Source organism: Benincasa hispida, chromosome 1, assembly GCF_027475165.1.
Source record: "Benincasa hispida cultivar pf3 chromosome 1, pf3_genome.v1.1, whole genome shotgun sequence".
Classification (NCBI taxonomy): Eukaryota; Viridiplantae; Streptophyta; class Magnoliopsida; order Cucurbitales; family Cucurbitaceae; genus Benincasa; species Benincasa hispida.
Window position 1 is genome coordinate 19,356,340 of NC_143478.1, and position 17,228 is coordinate 19,373,567.

The window sequence follows — 17,228 nt, forward strand, 5'->3', positions numbered from 1 at the left end:
TGCTTAGTTTCGTACCAATGCTTAGTTTCGTTTCAATGTCTTTTTGTTGGAGAAAAACTATATCTTGCTAATAAATTTACTGAAAATGCAATATCTGGTCTTGTATTATTAGCAAAATACATAAGTGTACCAATTGCACTAAGATATAGTACTTCAGGACCAAAAGGTTCTTCATTATCATTTTGAGGTCGAAATATATTTTTCTTCACATCTAGTGAACGAACTTCCATTGGAATGTTCAATGAATGTATTTTGTCCATATAAAATCTTTTCAAAACTTTTCATGTATAAGTGACTGATGAACAAATATCTCATCTACTAAATGCTCAATTTGCAAGCCAAGGAAAAATTTTATTTTTCCGAGATTTTTTCATTTTAAATTCTTTCTTAAGATATTTTATTATCTTTGAAAGCTCTTTAGGAGTCCAAATTATATTTAAGTCATCAACATATACAATTATAATAGTAAATCTTGATTGTGATTTCTTTATAAAAATACATTGATATATTGGATTGTTTTGATATCCTTCTTTCAACAAATATCAACTCAGGCGATTGTATCACATTCGCCCTGATTGTTTCAATCCATGTAGTGATCCTTGTAACTTTATTGAATACAATTCCCAACAATTTGATTTATATGTTTCAGGTACCTTAAATACTTTTAAGATCCTCATATAAATATCATTATCAAGAGATCCATATAAATATGTTGTGACTACATTCATAAGATGCATATCCAAACTTTCATACACAGTCAGACCAATTAAATATCTAAGTATAATTGCAACTGCCACCAGAGAATATGTCTCCTCATAATCAATACTAGGTTTTTGTGCAACTAGTTTTGCTTTATGTCTTGCAACCTCATTGTTTTTATTTCTTTTCCTCATAAATACTCATTTGTATCCCACAGGTTTGACACCTTCTGGTATTCGGACTACTGGTCTAAAATCCTAACGTTTTGAAAGTGGGTTTAATTCTACCTCGATTGTTTCTTCCCACCGAAGCCAATCTTTTCTATGTCGACATTCTTCAATAGAACTTTGTTCAAAATCCTCATTTTCAGATATAATATCAAAAGCAATATTATACGCAAAAATGTTGTCAATAACTACATGAGTTCGGTTCCAATTTTTTTCTATCATGACATAATTTATTGAAATCTCATTATTATCTTTATGTATTCCACCTTCCTCATTAGTTGTATCACGAATTTCTTCATGTGTATTTACATCCTCAACCAAGTCTTCTTGACTATTAATTATTTTTCTTTTTCGAGGATTTTTATCTTTAGAACCCACTGATCTACCATGTTTCTGACGTGTTTCAGATTCATTAGTGACAACTTGCTGTGTTGGGAAATCAAATTTTGATGGAACATTTGCAACTGGTATATGTGATTTAGTTACTTTTTTTATATCTATAAACACATTTGGTAACTGATTTGCTATATTTTGCAAATGAATAATCTTTTGAATTTCAAGTTTACATTGATCTGTACGGGGATCTAAATGAGACAATAACGATGCATTCCATGTAATTTCTTTTTCCAACTTCTTAATTCATCCCCTTAATGTTGGAAAATTTGTCTCATTAAAATGACAATAAGCAAATCATGCAGTAAATACATCACCCATCAGGGATTCAAGATATTTGATAATTGATGATGAATCATATCCAATATATATTCCTAACCTCCTTTGAGGACTCATCTTAGTACGTTGTGGTGGAGCAATTAGAACATATACTGCATATCCAGAAATTCTCAAATGGGAAATATTTGGTTCATGGCCATAAGCTAATTGTAATAGTGAGTACTAGCCTAATGCGTACAAGTGACGCTACATGCAAAATAGCATTCCCCACACAGATGTAGAAAGCTTAGTTCTCATAAGCAATGGTCTAGCAATTAACTACAAACGTTTTATGAATGATTCTGCTAAACTCTATCGTGTATAAACATGAGTTACGAGACGTTCAATACTTATCCCAATTGACATACAATAATTATCAAAAGCTTGGGATGTAAATTCACCGGCATTATCAAGACGAATGGTCTTAATTGTATAATTAGGAAATTGTACTCTTAACTTAATTATTTGAGCAATAATCTTGTAAATACAAGATTTCGACTTAATAATAAGTACACGTGTGACCATCTATTAGTATCATAAAATATCTAAATGATCTATTTGGTGGGTTGATAGGTCCATATATATCACCATGAATTCGTTCTAAAAATGCAGGTGGTTCAGTTCCCACTTTGACTAGTGATGGTCTAATGATTAATTTTCCTTAAAAGCAAGCATCACATTATAATTCATTAGATTGAAGAATCTTCTGGCTCTTCAATGGATGTCCATTTGAATTCTCAATCATTCTTTTCATCATTATAACCTTGGATGACCTAATCTATCATGCCAAATTGTAAATATATCTGAATTCATGAACTCCAAGTTCATTGTTGCATATGTTTCAATTACTCGTATATGAGTATAATATAATCCAGAAGATAAAGCAGACAATGTTGGGTTGTATGTCCTACAACTCACAGTTTGTAAAAATAAGCATATTCTATTATCAATAAAAGATATTATTAACATTTATTCAATAAAAGTTGTTGTTGAATATGTAAATTGCATTTGTAAAGACTAAATCCAATAAACTAAGATTCATGGCTATTACATGAATACTTGAACTTTATGTGGAGACATCAATATGGAATAAGTTCGAGTAAATAGCCAAAACGGTCTATAGTATATGAATAAGATTGCGTACCTTATTCTGGTAATATTATTGGATGTGGCCTACTTTGTAGATTGTACAAACGATGTGATCCTGAATCGTTCATGTGGAGACATGAGAAGTGAATTGTCCTATGCAATGAGTTTGCATAAGATCGAACCAAGAAATAAGTTATCCTTATTTAATAATGTTGTTAGCTAACTATGAACTCCTATTTATTCAAGATTATCCTTAGATTTGCATATATGAGGGTTGGGTCAATAGCGCCGACTCAATAAGCCTCCCATTTCAAGGGTAAGACTGGGTAGAGAGCTGGAGACATAGAATGCAAGATAGAATTCACACCCACCTGATTTAGGGATAGTAGAAAGGTTGTTATCTTAAGTACTAAATTCAAGTCTTAAACAAGGGGTCCCACCCTCTCATTGGCTCAAGCGACTCTGTTTAATGATTGGATCACAAACCAATTGTTCATTAGAGGATCAGTGGGACTTAAGGAGCAAGATGTAATTTTGGGGTAAAAAACATTTGACCCAACCGTTATTATGAACAACCTAAGAATGGTCGACTTACTAGTTATGGTTAAATAAAGTAAAAAAAAAAATATGATAACTTGTAGAAATACAAGTTATTTTTGCTCTTAAGTTGGAACAACTAAGATTTTTAATGATAAATTCTCCTCATTTTTAGAAGAAACGCATGGATTTATTCAAACATTAGCAAACTCATGCAAAAGAAGTTTTATTACTAAATATCGCGACACTAACGCATTGTATTGCAGGATTTCAACACGAGGATTAACGCTAACGCATTAGAGAAGTGTCGCAGGGAAAGCTCTAACGCATGGGCCATGCGTTGGAGGGAATTCAACGCAGAGAAGATTCATTGATCCAGGCTGATTGTGTCACATCACCACTTGCAAGTATGGGCACGAGTAGCAGACGGCGTCTAAAAAGCTTCCGAGAGTCAGGTGGCATCTAAAAAGCTTCCGAGAGTCAGGCGACGTCTGAAAAGCGTCCGAGAGTCAGACGGCTGATCATGGCATGGACTTTAATGCTGCCCATTGACATGACCAATGCCTATAAATAGATGAAGTCCCTCCAGAGTTCACTATATTCGGAGCACATAGAAATTATCAAGACTCTCACTCTCTGTAATTAGCGTAGTCGTAGTTTAAGTTGTGTTGTGGTGCCAAGACAATCAGAAGGGTTGAGAACCACCACCACCGTCGGTCAGGGAGCGGAGGAAGCCGAGCTTGAGAAAGACACTTTGTCCAACTCCTATACAAGTGATTGTACACAACAGAATTGAGCCAAAGAGATACAAGAGATTGTACTCTGTGGCTTGACTCAGTTCCTTTCATCTTATTTATCACTTTTATTGCATTTTGATTGAATATTGCTTTTGTAAAGATAATTTGCTTCTTTATAAAATTCATATATTTGATCCATCACATTTTGCCATTGTTTATTTCTTGTTTATGTTGAATGCATTTATACTTTATGCAAAACTTCATTTCAAACGCTTAGGCCGACTTGATCACTTGGTAAAAGCATCTTTAACTTAGATTATTCGAGAGAATAACTAAGCTGCATCAAGTAGGATGCCTAGTACAGCTAGAGATAGACTTATTGGTGTTTATTGCATTCTATGTTAGATGCATGCATCCTAGAGATAGGTTTTGTATGTTATTTGCATTGAGAAGTGTTGAATAAAGTTTAACGCATAAACAAAAGATAAGTAAATCATCCCATCTTATCCTCATCAAATTCTGGTTTGTGTACACTCATCTTAGACCGATCCATACCACTTACATTAAACTCCATTCTCGCATGATCCATCACTCACTACTCAACTCTTTTGTATCTTCTTGCACAGGCACAACATTTTAGTGTAAATAACATATTTCTCTTCATATATTTAGGAAAACCCCTTACAATAGATACAACGCAAGGTCTGCGTTTGTTTAACTGAATCCCTGAGTTCGACCCTGGACTTGCCAGGAACCTAAATTAGATTTATACTTGGGTCTGGTTTAGGAAAACTTAAACGTCATTAGAAGAAGTGTTGTGCGTTCTGTTGCATCTCTCTAACGCATTAATGCATTACAAATACTTAAATGCATCAAAGCATCAACGCATCACTTATACTTAGAACTTATTCTTCCAATTTATTTTATACAATACACTTCTAGAGCGAATCACGATAGCAACAAATAAGTTTTTGACATCGTTGTCGGGGATTCAGAAGTAAAACTAACCAGAAATTTCGTTTAGTCTGTTGTAGGAACACTTTGGTCGAAGGAGTATTATAAGCTAAGCCTAAGCTTGTGAACGTTTATGAGCAGGGAGAACACTCCTAAACTCAGATACGACCCCGAGATTGAAAGGACCTTTCGACGTAGGAACCAATCTAATCGTCATCGAAGGTTGAGGCAGCAATTTCTCAGACAACAGAACAGGCAACGAGCAATGGCAGAAGAACAAGCAAATCAGCAACTAGCTCATGCTGCACAGAATCCGATCCTTATGGCGAACAGCAGCACGCATCCAATGAGGGAGTACGCGTCCCCTGTACTGTATGATTTCTCTCCAGGAATCATATACCCAACGCCAGACGGGACGAGGTTTGAGATGAAATCTGTAATGCTTCAAGTGCTCTAGACTGCTGGACAATTTGGGGGTGATCGTGGTGAAGATCCTTACGCCCACATGAAGCGTTTCTTGGAAACGTGTAACTCATTTGTGATTCCTGGGATCACCCCAGAGGCGATCAGGCTGTCTTTATTCCCCTATTCTTTGCGTGATGATGCAAAACAATGGGTAAGCTCACTGAAGCTTGGTGAAATCACCACTTGGGAGAAGTTGGTGGAGAAATTTATGCAAAAATACTTCCCACCTACCACCAACGCGAAGAGGCATCGAGAGATTATGAACTTTGAACAAGAAGAAGCTGAGACCTTAAGCGCCGCATGAGAGCATTTTAAGGGACTGATAAAAAATTGCCTGAACCATGGACTACCACTAACTATCCAAATGGAGACGTTTTATGGAGGATTGAATAGAGCATCGCAGATGGCAGCAGATGTAGCAGTAGCTGGTGGACTTATGGACAAATCTTACACTGAGGCTAAAGAGATATTAGACCGCATTACTAAGCACAACATGGAATGGGTGGACGATACGTATGATGGAAGAGCTGGCAGGAAGAAGAGATCTCAGAACGTTAATTCTATCGATTCCAATGCAATAGCCACACTTTCTGCTTAAGTGGCTACGATGACCAGACTTTTGCAGAACATAATGCTAGGAAACGCATCAAATCAACAGAAGGTGAATCAGGTAGAGGCGTTTGGGCAGCCCATGGTTAGCTGTGCGGGCTGTGGAGATCTTCACTCCTATGCGGATTGCCCACAAAATCCTTAGTCAGTATATTTCATTAAAAACAACCCAATTTCCAATACATATACTCCTAGATGGAGAAACTATCCAAATTTTTCTTAGACAGGAGGAAATCATCAAGAGCACCACCCAGGGCGAACCAACAGCAAAGGAATGGACCGTCATCTGCATTTCAACAAACGCATCAGCCACATCAACAGCCCTTTAATAGAGGAGGACAGGCGTCGAGCTTAGGATCTCTGCTTGAGAACCTATTGAAGGAGTACATAGCCCAAAATGACGCATTGCTGAAAAGTCAAACATCATCTATCAGAAACCTGAAAATATAGGTAGGGCAGATAGCGAGCGAATTGAAGAGCAGGTAGCTTGAAGTTCTACCTAGCAATACTGAAACACCTGGGAATAACAATGGGAAGGAGCAATGTCACGCGGTGACGTTGCGAAGTGGAAAAGCTCTTGAAGAAAGAAGAATGAATCCAAGAAACAGCAGTCCTTCGAAAGAACCCATCACATGTTCAATGGAGCAAGAAGAAAGAACGCTTGAGACTACAAGCCATTCAGAACCCAGTACGTCTAACGCGGAAAAACCTGCGGTGCCTCTAAACGCACCATTCCCTAAGCGTCTGATGAAGAAGAATGATGAACAACAATTCAAGCGCTTTCTTGAGCTCCTAAGGCAGTTACATATCAACATTCCACTTATAGAGGCCTTGGAGCAGATGCCAACATATGTCAAATTTTTTAAGGACATTTTGACAAATAAAAGAAGAGTCAGTGAGAAGGAAGTAATCGCTAACGTAGGAGTGCAACGCGTTAGTAAGCAATAGTCTACCAAAGAAGCAGAAGAACCCTGGGAGCTTCACAGTTCCTTGCTCAATAGAAGGGTTGGATGTGGGTCATGCATTGTGCGATTTGGGAGCTAGCATTAATCCCATGCCTCTCTCAATCTTTAAGAAATTGGGAATTGGTGAAGCACAACCCACTTCTGTTACTCTTCAGCTCGCTGACAAAACAATCAAGTACCCAGAAGGAAAGATTGAAGACGTTCTGGTAAAGGTTGACAACTTCATATTCCCAACAGACTTTATTATCTTGGACTATGAAGTGGATAGAGAGGTACCAATTATCCTTGGATGCCCCTTCCTAGCTACTGAGAAAGTTTTAATTGACGTGCATAAAGGCAAATTGACTATGCGCGTAGATAGTCAAGAGGTGAAGTTTAATGTGCTCAATGCATTAAAGTTCCCAGATAATGAAGATTATCAACTGAACAGTTTAGAGTTACCTGAAGAAGAGACCCATGTATGTGAGGTCCTTGTGTTGGAGGAGAACCTGAAAGAATCAGAGCCGCCAAGTCTGAGTGAGCAGCGGACAAAACCAACGCGTCCATCACTTAAAGAACCACCAGAACTCGAGTTGAAACCATTGCCTAGTCACCTAAAATATGCCTTCCTTGGAACCAACAACACTTTACCTGTGATCATTTCCACGAATCTTACAGAGCCTAACGAGCACTCTCTTTTGCAGATGCTGAAAAAGTACATGCGTGCAATAAGGTGGACGCTAGCGGATATCTGCGGCATCAACCCATCTTATTGCATGCATAAGATCAGGCTGGAAGAAGGGAAGTCGGGGTCAATCGAGCATCAAAGAAGGTTGAACCCCATAATGAAAGAAATGGTCTAAAAAGAAATTTTACAATGGTTGGACGCGGGAGTTATTTATCCTATATCCGACAGTAGTTGGGTAAGTCCAGTCCAATGCGTTCCCAAGAAAGGGGGAATGACTATGATAGTCAACAACAATAATGAACTCATACCCTCGAGGACTGTCATAGGCTGGCGCATCTGTATGGATTACATGAAGCTCAACGCAGCAACCAAGAAAGACCATTTCCCCCTTCCTTCCATCGACCAAATGCTTGACAGACTTGCGAGCAAATAATTTTACAACTTTCTTGATGGATACTCTGGTTATAACCAGATTTTGATTGATCCAGAAGATAAGGAGAAGACAACGTTTATCTGTCCCTTTGGAACATTTGCATTCAAATGCATGCCCTTTGGGATGTGCAACGCACCGGGGACATTTCAAACGTGTATGATGGCTATCTTCTCCGACTTCTTAGAAAAGACCGTTGAAGTCTTCATGGACGATTTCTCAGTCTTTGGAGACTCATTCCAATCATGCCTAGATAATTTAGAGGTCGTCCTCGCTCGATGCGAGGAAACAAACCTTGTGCTGAATTGGAAAAAATGTCATTTCATGGTAACCGAAGGAATTGTCTTAGGCCACAAAATATCTAAGGTTGGGTTGGAAATAGATGAAGCCAAGATAGATGTCATAGCAAAACTTCCACCACCATCAAATGTTAAAGCTTTATGAAGTTTTCTAGGGCATGCTGGCTTCTATCGAAGGTTCGTTAGAGGATTCTCTTAGATTGCGTGACCTCTGAGCGCATTACTAGAGGCGAATCGGCCCTACGATTTTAATGAAGACTGCACTGATGAATTTGAAACATTGAAATATGCGTTAACGACAACCCCGGTATTAATAGCACCGGATTGGACACAACGTTTTATTCTCATGTGCGACGCGAGTGATGTGGCAGTAGGAACAATGTTAGGGCAGAAGAAAGGAAATTTGATACATCCCATCTCTTACGCGTCCAAAACTTTGAATGACTCTCAGGAACACTACACCACCACTGAAAAATAAATGTTGGCTGTAGTGTTTGGTATTGAAAAGTTTAGATCTTACCTAGTTGGTGTGTCAACCACCATATATATCGATCACTCAGCCATAAAATTCCTGATGAGTAAAAAGGACTCGAAGCCAAGATTGATAAGATGGGTGCTGCTGTTACAGGAGTTTGATATTGATATCCAGGACAGAAAGGGAACCGAGGACCAGGTGGCTAACCACCTGTCTAAGCTAGAACATCAAGAAATGCAAGATCAAGAAAGTGAAATCAAGGACGCATTCCCTGATGAAAACTTATTCAGAGTTAAAGGCAGGGAACCTTGGTATGCAGACATCGTCAATTACTTAACTACCAAGCAATTCCCTGGGAACTTCAACTCTCAGCAAAAGAAACGGTTAGTACATGACAACAAGTTTTATTTTTGGGATGAACTGTTTCTATATAAGCAAGGTACCGACTCTATAATGCGTCGATACGCTCCGAAGGAGGAGACACAATGCATCTTAGCTGAGTGTCATGACTCTTCTTATGGGGGGCATTTTGTTGGGCAGAGAACCGCTGCGAAGATTCTTCAGAGCAGATACTTCTGGCCCACCCACTTCAAAGATGCGAGGGAGTTTGTTCGTAATTGTGACCCCTGCCAACGCACCGGGAATATTTTTTCAAGGGACGCAATGCCCTTGAACAATATTCTCGAAGTTGAGCTTTTTGATGTTTGGAGTATTGATTTTATGGGACCTTTTTCCTTGTCCTACGGCCAACAGTATATCCTGCTTGCAGTAGACTATGTGTCAAAGTGGGTAGAAGCAGTAGCCTGTACTAGGAATGATGCGTCCACTGTTTCAAAGTTTCTTACCAGGAACATTTTCACGCGATTTGGAACGCCAAGGGCCCTGATAAGCGACGAAGGTACGCATTTCATTAATCGCATCATTTCTAAATTACTTGCAAAATATAATGTTAGGCACAAGATCGCTACTGCCTACCACCTACAAACAAACGGTCAAGCGGAAGTTTCCAATCGAGAAATCAAATCTATCTTGGAGAAAGTTGTCAATGCAACGCGTAAGGACTAGGCACAGAGGTTGGATGAAGCCCTCTGGACCTACAGGACTGCATACAAGACCCCTATAAGTATGTCTTCATACTCTCTTGTATTTGGAAAAGCTTGTCACTTACCTTTAGAGTTGGAGCACAAGGCGTTTTGAGCAGTTAAGAAGCTAAACATGAACTTAGACGTCGTGGGTGCTCAACGCAAACTTCAGCTTAATGAGCTCAAGGAGTGGCGATTGAATGCGTACGAGAACAACAAGCTATACAAAGAGAAGACAAAGTGTTGGCACGACCAACGCATTAGTAAGAAAGAACTTTTTGTTGGCCAAAAAGTTCTATTGTTCAATTCACGTCTGCGTTTGTTTCCTGGGAAGTTAAAATCTAGGTGGTCAGGACCCTTTATCATTAAGACAATCTTTCCATATGGAGTAGTGGAATTAACACGGGAGGATGGCACCAACGCATTCAAAGTAAATGGCCAAAGAGTGAAGTCATACTTTGAAGATGGATTGGAATGTCAAAAGTCATCTCTCGCACTATGCGAAGCCAGTAAGGCCCATGTCGAAGCATCCCTGCATTTACATCGCCATATATTCCAAGGACGCTTCCTCTATCCTTGTCTTTTTGCATTCTGTATTTTACAATGCGTTTGAGTTTGTTGGTTTGTTTGTTTGTCTATTTTAAGATTGATTGTTCTTTGTTTTTGCCTTCATAAAGTTGAAAATTTACTTGTTTTTTTTTTTTAAAAAAAAAAGTTGTGTATAATCGAGTTAGGAATAACGGACGCGTTAGACTCAAGTTTAACGCATGGTCCAGTTGAAGGGACGCGTCTCAAGAATATAAAAGCACTCGAGTGCTTGGAAACCCAAGACGTCCCTTCAGCTTTACATTTATTACGGACGTCAGGCGCCGCCTGATGTTAGCCCACTAACTCTCTCTCAGCCTATAAAAAGATCGAACGCTTCATTTTCTTTCTTCTTCCTCATTTCCCTCTCGAGCTCTCTAAAACAAAAGAAAAAAAAAAGGAAAACCCTAGCCTCTCCGTTTCCCCTCATCGCCGATCTACTCAAACTCCTCTCCGGCCATAATGTCGTCTGCATCAGATAGCCAGAACCAAACCATGAGCTTCGAGAAGGACTCACCGGTAAGTTCCTACTCTTCCTCGTCTGTTTCGATTTCACCTCCCCCGAGCCCTAGAAAAACCTCCAAAGCCCCTGTCCAAATCAAACCCATGCACGGCGAAGCCACTTCTTCTTCCCAGCGGCCGTCTAGGTCGAAACCTTCCACAACACCCACAAAACTCCCCTCTAAAATCACCAAAGCCATCACAGCCCTCCCTGCCAAGACCCCTCAACCAAAACTCAAAACTACCCCTAAGCCAAAAGCCAAAACCCTTGCAAAACCGAGGCAGCGTCCATCATCTACGGCTGCCACTAAGCCTGCCTCACCACCATTGATTCCTAACATAACCCCGGTGGGTGCAACGCATGACCCACTTCCAGCCTACCTTCACAATGCCACATCTCCAGTCGTGCGTCCATTCCACTTTCTATCCAACCCTTAGCAACCATCTACCCAGTCGACTCAGACGCGTCAAGCCAATCGCCGCGTTCACCCATACTCATATCCTCCCCTAGGTCGCCTCATACTCCATCAGGCACCCCTCCACTTACTCCACCCAGACCCCCTTCTGACAGTCCTGCGTCAGAGTGCAACCCTGAAGAGTTGGCGGAATTGGCTCAACTGGACGACAGGAAGTTTTTGGTGCTATTTTGGCGAGTCTCAATCAAAGCCAAGAGGAAGACCAAGTGATGCGTTCAGACCCACCTAACATATCACTTGAAATTGACGAAGTGAAACGGTACGCTATGATGCTTAAAGAGGAATTAGAAGAAGAAGATAGAGAAGAAGAAAAAAGAATTGGCCCAGACACGTCTCAATCACGCCAATCCGACGCGAATGAAGAGCCCTTAAAATCAAAGAGAGTGAAAAGGAAAAGGAAATTAATATTAGAAGAAGAAGATGAGCAATCAACATCCGGTCCTAAGGATGCAACGCATGGGAGTTGCTCAAGGCACGATGCACTAGAGAAGGACTTGGAAGACTACCAGCCCGCGAGGCAAGGGCGAAAGAAGACAGCTCTCCAAAGGAAATTGGATAATGAATTGAGAGAGCTAGCAAGAGAAGCCAAAGAACACGCGGCAGGAAAACGCAAGGTAACCGACGCGTTACCTAAGAATACCTCGGGAAGAAAGCGTCAATTCAGTGATATACTTGTAGAAAAGGGCTTCTTTCCCGAGTGCCACCCACTGCCAATATACATAATAGAAACATTAAATGCATTGGGGTGGAGTTAGTTCTGCGTTGGGCACACACGTATTTGCCCAACCTTGTCCGCATGTTCTACACCAACGAGTTTGACATGGAAAAGGACATAGCCTTCGTTGATGGGGTATTAGTGCGCTTCTCAGCCGACAAGATCAACGAAGTGTTCAACATTGATAGTAATCCAGACGCGGAAGGTAATCGCATCTTGGAACAACCAACACCAAACCAACTGGAAGATACGTTAAGAACGGTAGCCAAACCTGGAAGCAAGTGGCAAACATCTAGAAACGGAGCAAAGATGCTAGCTTCCAGGAACTTAACCCCAGACGCGAACCTATGGTACTATCTGATCAAAATGAGCATCATGCCTACAACGCATGATGAAACACTGTCAAAGGAACGCGTTTTGGCTACCTATTGCGTCATGCAGTGCATCCCTTTAGACATTGGAAGAATTATAAGGGATCAAATCAAGGCCATCAAGACTAAACCACGAGGGCAACACTACTTCTCTTGGCTGATCTGTGCATTATGTGAACGCAGGGGCATCCCTCTAAGGGATGATCATGAAGAGATCGATGGTTTGATAGATATAAAGTTAGTAAGGCGTTTACTTCGCAGTTCGCCGCATCAACCTGCCTTACCTACCAAAGAAGTGGCAACCAAATCTCAATCATCCAAACGCGCCCCCAAAAAAAGACACGTCCAGATTGTTGAACACAGCGATGAAGCTTCAGAGCATGAAGAATATGAAGCAGAGCTTGATCTTACGGGTGAGAAAGCGCAGCCAATCCTCAACCTTACTCTCCATGACTCACCAATGGCCCTACCAGAAGGGAGTCTTGATCAAACGCATCAAGAGCCTACTCAGATAGATCAAGACATCCCTTATTCCCTTCCTTTGCCCCCACCAAGGTCAATTCCCAATTTTGTGCCTCTTTCAACCATCTATGAACCAACTGGGTTAGGATCAAGCAACACACCAAATTTTGAAGACCCAGTTGGAAGAAATGAAGAACCAATACCACCTCAACGCAATGCTGACTTAGAAGAGTTGAAAACTTTCATCAGTGATCAGCTCAGACCATTGGCCGCGTCCATCGAAGGTCTTCAGAAATAGAATCGGGTTCTAAGAGATTACCTAAGGTAGCAAACACAAAGAATGCAAGACCAATTCGTTTATACAACGCAATACATCAATCAGGTCTTGGTTGGGATGTTTACTCTGCCTCCATTGCCTGCCCATCTTAGAAACCCTTTGCGCTTTATAGATGAAGACCCTGGAGAAGAACGCAGAGATGACGCGCCAACACAATAGAGTTTTGGGGTGTTGGGTTATTTTGCATTTTGATTTAGTTGATGTTCTTTTGTATTTGCTTGACTTGTTTGTTTGTTTTATGTGAATCTATGAAAATGAATAAGAAGTTTCTATCATTTTGTTCCTTACATTTGATCTTAGCATACTTTATTTTTGTTCTTTAGATATTTTCTAAGTCCTGTGCTTTGCTTGACCTCAATGATATCAACTATATGAAATCTATAAGTATAAAGTAGGCGTTAGAAAAATAAACAAAGCCTGAACTTCTCTAAAAAGACTATGTTTTCTTTCTAACACGTGCAAGTTTTAAGTCTTAAACTCCTTTCGGACTCTCAAAGCCTTTTTGAAATTTTGTTTCTCTTTTAGCAATGAGGATTTAGCTCGTCTCCAAATTTGGGATGAGTCTAGGTCATCTCCAAATTTGGAGATGAGGGAAATCCAAGTTAAGACGCATCAAACGAGTACATAACAAAGAAAGGGAATAAAATAAGAAAAATGTTAAATGCAACTCCTCTGTCATTACTTTAAAAGAAAAATCTCAAAATGACATGAGTTAAGTTGGAACAGGCACTTAGCCGTAGTTGAATGTTCGCATGACACCCATGGGGGCAAGCCAAAACGAAGTTAAGTCTCCTAGACCAACACGTCCCATAGAACTCCTCTATCTATTCTGAAGAAATTATATCTTGAAACGCATGAATATTAGATATGAGTTTAGTTGTGAAGGGTTCTCACCCGTAGTTGGATGCTCGCATGACACCCGTGGGGGTAAACCAAAACGAAAGTGGGATACCTAGAACAACGCATGGATAAATGAATTCATAATTTTTTTTTCTTTTTATCTGGCATTTACCTTAAAAAAAGCATCTAACGCATTGCTAGTTTAGAAAAAAACTAGAATGTTTTGAGAAACGAAAGGATTGTTGATAAAAGGCCTGTTGCATCTGAAACTGAACATTAGTCCTTTTAGAAAAGAGTCAATCTGAGTTACATTTTCCAAACTCTTGTCTCAAACTTATGACTGAATATGATGAGAGGTGAACTCTACACACCTAAGACAAAGGAGATAACAAAGAATTATTTTGGAATGCTTGAAGACAAACATTGTTCAAATTTGGGGGTGGTGATAACTTGTAGAAATACAAGTTATTTTTGCTCTTAAGTTGGAACAACTAAGGTTTTTTATGATAAATTCTCCTCATTTTTAGAAGAAACGCATGGATTTATTCAAACATTAGCAAACTGATGCAAAAGCAGTTTTATTACTAAATATCGCGACACTAACGCATTGTATTGCAAGATTTCAACATGAGGATTAATACTAACGCATTAGAGAAGTGCCGCAGGGAAAGCTCTAACGCATGGGCCATGCATCTGAAGGAATTCAACGCAGAGAAGATTCATTGACCCAGGCTGATTGTGTCACATTACCACTTGCAAGTATGGGCACAAGCAGCAGGCGTCGTCTGAAAAGCTTCCGAAAGTCAGGCGGCTGATCAGGACATGGACTTTAATGTTGCCCATTCACCAAGTGGACATGACCAACGCCTATAAATAGATGAAGTCCTTCCAGAGTTCAAATTATTCGGAGCACATAGAAATTATCAAGACTCTCACTCTCTATAATTAGCGTAGTCGTAGTTTAAGCTGTGTTATGGTGCCAAGACGATCAGAAAGGTTGAAAACCACCACCACCGCCGGTCAGGGAGCGGAGGAAGCCAAGCTTGAGAAAGATACTTCGTCCAACTCCTATACAAGTGATTGTACACAATAGAATTGAGCCAAAGAGATACAAAAGATTGTACTCTGTGGCTTGACTTAGTTCCTTTCATCTTATTTATCACTTTCATTGCATTTGATTGAATATTGCTTTTGTAAAGACAATTTGCTTCTTTATAAAATTCATATATTTGATCCATCACATTTTTTCATTGTTTATTTCTTGTTTATGTTGAATGCATTTATACTTTATGCAAAACTTCATTTCAAACGCTTAAGCCGACTTGATCACTTGGTAAAAGCATCTTTAACTTAGATTATTCGAGAGAATAACTAAGCTGCATCAAGTAGGACGCCTAGTATAGTTAGAGATAGACTTACTGGTATTTATTGCATTCTGTGTTAGACGCATGCATCCTAGAGATAGGTTTTGTATGTTATTTACATTGAGAAGTGTTGAATAAAGTCTAACGCATAAACAAAAGATAAGCAAATCATCCCATCTCATCCACATCACATTCTGGTTTGTGTACACTCATCTTAGACCAACGCATACCACTTACATTAAACTCCATTCTCGCATGATCCATCACTCACTACTCAACTCTTTGTCTTGCACAGGCACAACACTTTAGTGTAAATAACATATTTCTCTTCATATATTTAGGAATACCCCTACAATAGATACAATGCAAGGTCTGCGTTTCTTTAACTGAATCCCTAAGTTCGACCCTGGACTTGCCAGGAACCTAAATTAGATTTATACTTGGGTCTGGTTTAAGAAAACTTGAACGTCATTAGAATGAGTGTTCTGCGTTCTGTTGCATCTCTCTAACGCACTAACGCATTACAAATACTTAAACACATCAAAGCATCAACGCATCACTTATACTTAGAACTTATTCTTCCAATTTATTTTATACAATACACTCCTAGAGCGAATCATGATAGCAATGAACAATATATCTACAGTGAGGAGAGTGGAACTATCAAGCTATAGTGGTATGACTCGGTAGTTAACGAATATTGATAAATTCGGTCTAAAGAGTTTAACAAATTAATCTCAAATCGTTAGAGCTCATGATCTGTAGGTCCATAAGATCCCTCTCTACTAGCTCGTAAAACATTAACATCTTGAATTAGTGAATTTAGTGGTTTTGAAATGTTCAAAATCAAAATTAAGATTTTCAATTCGAAATGTTCAAATTGAATTTAAGTACTTTCAATTTAAAATATTCAAATTGAATTTAGGGTTTTCGATTTGAAGTGTTCAAATAGCAAACTAGGTTTTGAATTTGAAATGTTCAAATTCAAATTAGGGTTTTGATAATTATATTCGATATAATTAACGTTTAATTTTGTTAAAATTAAAAAAAATTGGAGAATTTAAAATATTTAGATATTGATTTAAATATTGATTACATGAATTAGATTCATATTAGGTATTTAGTTAATTTAATATTTGATATTACATTATTATTTAATTAAATTAATTAAATTTGTTTGATTAATTAAAATCAAATTGTTTTTCATTTTTTCAAATTCAATTTTAGAAATTGAATTTTATATTTAATTAATTGTTTACATTAAATCAAAAGAAAATGAAAATTAATTTGAACTTAGTGGAAACATCCAATTCATGGGATGATGAGGTGGTTTCTTCTCCATAACAACACTTAACTCTTCATTTGAGTGTCATTTGAAGTGGCAATGGCTGAGAGATGAAGTGGTTGCATGCATTTGATTCACAAAACTTTCAATATTTCAGATGGAAGGGGGAGGTTGTTGTAATTTAATAAAATTCTACAGAAAATTTCTTTCTCTTAAAAAACTCTCTCAATCTCATACTTAGTTGACTTCAAGATTGAGTTCCACCACTCAAATTCAAGATTAGTGGAGAAGACACTTTTGGTGGTCTACTGTTGATTTGAAGGTCAAATTCGTCGAGAGCAGTTTA